This window comes from Sapajus apella, unplaced genomic scaffold, assembly GCF_009761245.1.
Source record: "Sapajus apella isolate SASKATOON/1434 unplaced genomic scaffold, GSC_monkey_1.0 scaffold70, whole genome shotgun sequence".
NCBI classification, from domain to species: domain Eukaryota; kingdom Metazoa; phylum Chordata; class Mammalia; order Primates; family Cebidae; genus Sapajus; species Sapajus apella.
The window spans coordinates 5,377,674-5,384,645 of record NW_022437010.1 but is presented as its reverse complement, the minus strand read 5'-3'; positions in this window follow the sequence as shown (position 1 = coordinate 5,384,645).

The following is a 6,972-nucleotide window of genomic DNA, read 5'->3' as shown; positions in this document are numbered from 1 at the left end:
CAGTTTTGTAAGACTTGCCATAACAACGTACCACTATCTGGGTGGCTTAAGCAACAGACATTTATTCTCTCACTGTTCTGGAGGCTGGAAATCTAAAATCAAGGTGTCGGCAGTGTCCTTTCCTTCTGAGGGCTGTGAGGAGCAGTCTGTCCCATGTCCCTCTCTGGCTTCTGGTGACTGCTGGCAGTCTTTGATGTTCATATCACCCCCATCTTTGCATTCGTGTTCACATTATGTTCCTCCTGTGTGTGTGTCTGTGTGTCCAAATTTCCACTTTGTATGCCACATTGGAATAGGTCACACGTTAATAAAGTCATCTTAACTTAATCATCTGCAAAGACCCTATTTCCAAATAAAATCACATTCACAGGTACTGGGGTTAGGACTTCAACATATCATTTTGAGGGACACAATTTACTCCAAGTCTCAAATACTCAAACACCCATCCACTGCCACACAAGCTCACAAGAGGAATATGCAGAGTCATCACCAAGGAAAACCACCCTGCTTATCATAATTAGGCAGATGAACGAACTCAACCCCACCCCCCACCAGAGGAACCAGATAGACGCAGGGGTGAACTATGGAGATCACAGATGTTTTCTCCAAGGAGATAATATTAATATTGAGACATGAAGGAAAAAAGGGACAAATGGGCAAAGAGCCAAGAGAAGGAGAAGGAGCTTGCGGGAAGGAGCTTGCCACATGTGAGAGTCTGAAAGAGCCCAGCCAGTGAAGAGGATGGATAGCAAAGGGGAGACAGGGACAAGACCAGGTGGCACAGAAGCAGGGCCTTGCACCTCACCTTAGGGGTCTAGGAATGATGGGGTTTCAAAATGTAAGGATTTCAAAGGAGGCCAGTATCACACGAGGGTAGAGACAGGTCTGCAGCAATGAATAGCTCTGGGGAGCATGGACTGAGTGGGTTGTGGGGCATCCGTGCAGGAAGCTGTAGAGGTGGCAGGTGCATATTATTTTTGTGAGCTTGGGTGGTAGGGGATGGGTCTTTGAGCATTTGTGATTTGGAATAAATGTCTTTCTCTCATCTAAGGATGGTGGTAGCTATGGAAATGGAAAGAAGTAGATGGATTCTGAGACATTAGGAGGCTGGACCCACAGGACTGATTGGACCAATTGGGATTGATGTCGATATTTCTAATGTAAATTTTGGTCCGGGTGCACCAAGTAGAAGTTTTGGGGCTTGCACATGGCTTCACTCAGTTGATCAGTTTCACTCACAAGAACTCAATGGTGTTTACCTAAGAGCTTGAGTCCAATGCCTTTCACTAGGCGTTGGCAAAAGACAGCCCCCAGTTCTCCTTTGAACTGAGACACCTTTTGTTTATTCCGCCCAGTATTTAAATAAAAGGGACTTGTCACATAAAAATCTAGACTCCTAACTGCTCTTGTAAAACCAGAAAAGCTGGCAGCAAGGGGGCCTGCAATCTTGCTTGACCCCAGTGAGCTTGGGGTGAGCAGCAGCTTCCCCCTTTAGAAAGACAACGTGCTCTCCAGTACCTCAGCTCTCCCTCTTGCTCTACACACAAACACTTCCCTTATTTATCTTACTGTAGCTCCCTGGTTCCTCTGGGGGTTGGGCTTGCCCGTCTGCCTAATTATCATAAGCGGAGTGTTTTCCTTGGTGACTCCTCTACATATTCCTTTTGTGAGCTTGTGCGGCAGTGGATGGGTGTTTTTGATGTGGAATAAATGTCTTTCTCTCCAGAGACTTTGTAAACTTGAATGAGAAGGGGTATAATAAATCCCAAAGGTGGACCCTGTGATTTCCACGGAAGGGTTCAAGTTTTGAATGCAGTTGGTCTCTCACTTCATTTTAGTCCTTCTCCCCAGAACTACCTGTAGTAAAGTGTTGGCAGCCTTTCCAATAACTGGGGAGAGTATTATATACACATTATATTCTGTTTAAGAAAGCAGAAAAATATATAATACATTTTTTGGGGATCCTCACAAACATGAAGATATTCTAAGAAATAAAGCTCCTATTCAACTCTAGTGTTTAGGGAATTTTAAGCTTTGTAGGAAGCTAGGCATTTCCTAGTATTGCTGGAAAAAATGGGAAACACCAGGAAAGGAGGTATTTCCTTGTTTTGGAATGATGAGGCATTTCAGTAATTATAGTGAACTGGAAAATTAATTTGGATATATTTCCCATAAACTGATCTCTAAATTATGAAACGACTAGGAAATATAAATTGCAGAAAACTTTAGCTATGGGAACAAATGTCTTAGCAAAGGTTGCTCAAAGTCTAATGTTTATTTCTTTAGATGTATAACTTAGCTAAAGTGAAAGTCTTACCTAGTCTTTTAGAAGCATACTGGTTGGCATGTGTAAGTGAGGCTTTATTCACAGGCAAGCAGTTAAAAGGGAATTCTTGTTTCTGTTCTTGAAGAAGTAACCACCATTACTAAGATGATCACAGGAAGGAAATGGCCATTTGCACTTACATGCTCCCTAAACAACAATGAAATATTAATTAGCAGCAAAATAAAAGGACAGATGACTGTTTCCACTCCCGGATCTTTATTGAGCTTTAACTTCCTGTACCCTTTGGCCTGTTTGCCATTAAACCACAAAACAGGATAAAATGTACCAAAAGCCTATGGCAGAAAGTTACTAGTTACAGTCTGCCATGAACTGAGCCTCACCTCAGGGGCCATTTGTAATCCCCTTCAGTGGTGGTAACGACGGCATTTTGATGGAAAAGTAGTAGTTTTATTAATATCTATATATCATTGTCCTTTAAAGTGGAACTCCTTAATGATGTTTGTGTTGGAAAGTAGGATCCGTCTTATTGAAGTGCCTTAGGAAACTCAAGGAATAAAATGGGAAGGTGAGGGTGATATGATTTGGCCAGTAGTTTACTCAGGTTTCTGTCATTCTATGAAATACAATGAATTGTTGACAATGCCCTTTCAACCTGACCATATGTAACACCTTTTCTTTCTTCCCTCCTTTAATATAATGTCAAAGTTATATCATATTATATATATGCAGAGGTAAATAAACAAATGTCAGCTGTCAGGAAAACTGGTCGCATCCCAGAAATATGTCTTAAGCAATAGGTTATAAACAATGTTATAACAAAGCTGACCAATCAGCAGAGGTTCTATCTCAGATTCAGCAGAACTGGAGAACATTCTTGTCCCAATTGGCAAGAAGTCAGGATTGGCTTGATATCTACATCAAAAGACTCGTTTTGGGTCACCATAGGTTAGTTTCCTTCCCTGCCTGCAGCATTCCTGTCTGAAGTCTAGGCACTTACTACAGCACGCTTCATTGGTCTTTCCCAGTGTTCACCACACCATCTGTACTCTAGGGGGTCCAAAGATAACATTTTGCAGCAAGGTTCTCCCCACCCCAGCCAGAAATTTGCTGCCTCAGATGAGATGCTAAGCATGGAATTCCTGCTTTCTGAGCTTCCACATCACAGTGAATGTAACTGAACAAAAGATATCGTGGGTTTTCTCTTGGACCCTCCCTGCTGATTACAGAATAGTGTTGGAAATACTTCACTCAAGCCAACAAATATTGGAGCAGCACATTGGGGGTGAGGGAGGAAAGCAATGGTGAGTGTAATGAGCATTTTTCTTTTTCACAGCTGAAGACAAATAGTGTTTACCTCTACTTGGCAACGTAGGTGTATAAATGTGTTGGACGGTTAAGTGACGATTTGGGATGTTGGCAAAGCCTGGTAAATGAGACTGTAGTTCACTTTCCTCTGCATTAATCAAAAACAGAAATGCTTTCCTGCTTGCCTGAAAGTATTGACATTACACTATTGCCCCACTACTGAGCATTTGCTCAAAGGCCATTACAAAATAATTGGAAAATGGATGCATATTTTGGTTGGTTTAGGGGAACAAAATTGCTCAAGCAACATGTATTTATTGTGCTTTTTTTTGTATCTCCCACACTGCCCACCATTGTGAGAGATATAAAAGAATGATGCTCTTTCCTTTTTGATTCTATAAAAGGCTGTTGTTTTCCTTTTTTTAACCCTTTGTCGACACTCTAGAAAAAAATAACAGGTAACATGAGATAGGTTACAGTGTAGTTTTTTAACAGGTGATACAGGTTGTTTAATTTAGAAAAGAGAAAGCATACTGTAGGCCCATAGAAGTGGAAAGATTTTTCTTTTCCAGAATTTTTTCTCATCTCTCTTACCACCCACTGAGTGAGATGCTTATTCTCTGAGCCTCAGAGATGTCCTAGGCATGTCCACTCCTCTACTTGCCACATTTTATTATGATTATAAGCTGGTGCCTGGATATCCTGGTTTTCCCAGCACAGTCCCAGTCTATGCCTGTTATCCCATAATTATCGTTAATAGTTTCCCCTTTTATTCTCAAGAGTAACTCAGTTTAGATGATAAATATAATTGTAACATAAACATAAACTGAAGGCCATATAGCTCAGGTTTTTGTATGCTGTTGCATTCAAAAGAGCAAAATCTAATGAACAAAAGTAATTATACATGTTTCTTGGGGCTTAAGATCACTAAAGGGGATCTAATTTTTAACCTATAACAACACTCTTCAGAAGTTTATTTCTCTCTTCTTCAAGAATCCCTGATAGCTGTGGCTGCTCTGAAGCTTTTCAAATATAACAACCCTAACTTTAGCGACACCCAACCCACATCTCTTACTTTGTCTTTTTTGCCTCTCTTAATGACTTTTTTTAAAAATCATGTGTCTTCTGTTGTCTCTTCTCTTTCCTCTATACATTCTCTTAATTCTGCATTATAAAACCCCTGAAGACAGCTTGGCAAAGACTCTCTTTGGAAGGTGAGGAAGGAGAAGTATCTGAACTGGCAGAAAAAGTTGTTCTGAGTGGGTTGGAAGTGGGAGAAGGGATGCTGGGAACTCTCATTGATGAGTAAATCTCATCTCTGTCACAAGTTATCTGAGAGAGGAGCTACAAGGCTTGCATCTCAGTGTACAGCACGGTGCTTGGCACAAAGAGGAACTTGAAAATGTGAGTAAATGGAGGCAAATTAGGGAGACCCTGGACCTGGCTGAGAAGGAGGAAGATTTGAGTGGGTGTAGAGGCAGTTGGGGGACATTCCAGGGAAAGAAGGATCAGGGAATCTGGGCTTGTTTTTCTGTGGTGGAATGTGCATGAGGATGGGGGACAGTGAAGAGACTTGGCAGAGCATTGGAACCCCTCAATGGGGAAAAATGGGAATCTATTTTTCACTTAAAAATGCAATAAAATAAATAAATGGGAAAAAATAAAAATAATAAATAAATCATTCTATTACAAAGAAAAAAAATAGTGGTATAATAGTGGAAGCCATCTGTTGGTTTTCAAAAGTGGAGACACTCAAGAAGGGCTTGAAACCCCTGGAAAAAGACTGTATGGCAGAGAGCCAGGGTAGATTCATGAAGCAGGCAGTCACTCGATGGCAGTGCTTTATTAGATAGATTAATTCACCAGTTTTGTTTAGTGTAGTTTGTATGCTTGGTACATTGGATTGCATTGTGATGGATAAAGAGCATATAGCACATAGAAGAAACTCAATAAATGGTGACTAACATCATCACCGCCACTATCATCACCACTATCAACATCATCATCATTATCATCACCACCATCATTATCATCACCACCACCACCATCACCATTGTCATCACCACCACCATCACCATTATCATCACCACCACCATTATCATCATCACCATCACCATCACCATTATCATCACCACCACCACCATCACCATTATCACCACCACCATCATTATCATCACCACCACCATCACCATTATCATCACCACCATCATTATCATCACCACCACCACCATCACCATAGTCATCACCACCACCGTTATCATCACCACCACCACCATCACCATTATCATCACCACCACCATTATCATCACCACCATCACCATCATCACCACCACCATCACCATTATCATCACCACCACCACCATCACCATTATCATCACCACCACCACCATCACCATTATCATCACCACCATCATTACCATCACCACCACCATCACCATCATCACCACCACCATCACCATTATCATCATCACCTTCATCATCACCGTCATTACCATCATCATCATCATCACCATTATCATTATCACTAACATTACCACAACCGTAATCATCATCAACATCACCTCCATCAACCATCATTACCACAACCACCATCATCATCTTCTTCACTAGCATTGTTTTCATTATTGGAAAAAGTCTGAGGCAGAAAAAAAAGCTGGAGGATTGTTAAAGGGAGATATTGTGGAAGACAATAGAGAAGCTTCTCTGGAAGAAAGGAGATTCCAAATATTAGAAGGGCTGTGTGGTGAAATAGGGAGGGGAGACCTTCTATAGCACTTTCTTTGTAAAGTTAGTATGAGAGGGGAAATCAGAGAAGCTGATTTCACTTCAGCATTAATGAACTATCTCATGTTGAAAATGTCTGACTATGGGATAGCTTATCTCCTGAGGAAGTGAACTCCCTGATGTTGGAAGAGCCAAGCAGAATCTAGGTGATTGCCTGCCAGGGATGTTACACATCCTTTAATAAACATGTGGAAGAGAAGATTTATTTCCTCTGAGATCCCTCTGAACTGAAAGAGGCAAGGGACTTGTAGACCTTCAGGGGCTGGACTAAGTTGGTAGTGGTTGGAATGGCAAAAAAGGATCACGGTCTGTATCAGTGGTTCTCAACTAAGGATAATTTTGCCCCGCAGAGAATACTTGGAAATGTCTGGAAACATTTTTGGTTGTCAAAACTGGGGGGAGGGTGCTACTGGCATGCAGTGGGTAGAAGCCAATGACCTGCTAAGCATCCTACAATGCACAGGACAATCCCCCCCCCCCCCCCCCCACTAAAAAAATCTTTTGCCCACAAAATGTCAGTAGTGTCAAGGCTGAGAATACCTGGTCTACATTTTTTTTTTTCGAGATGGAGTCTCGCTCTGTCACCCAGGCTGGAG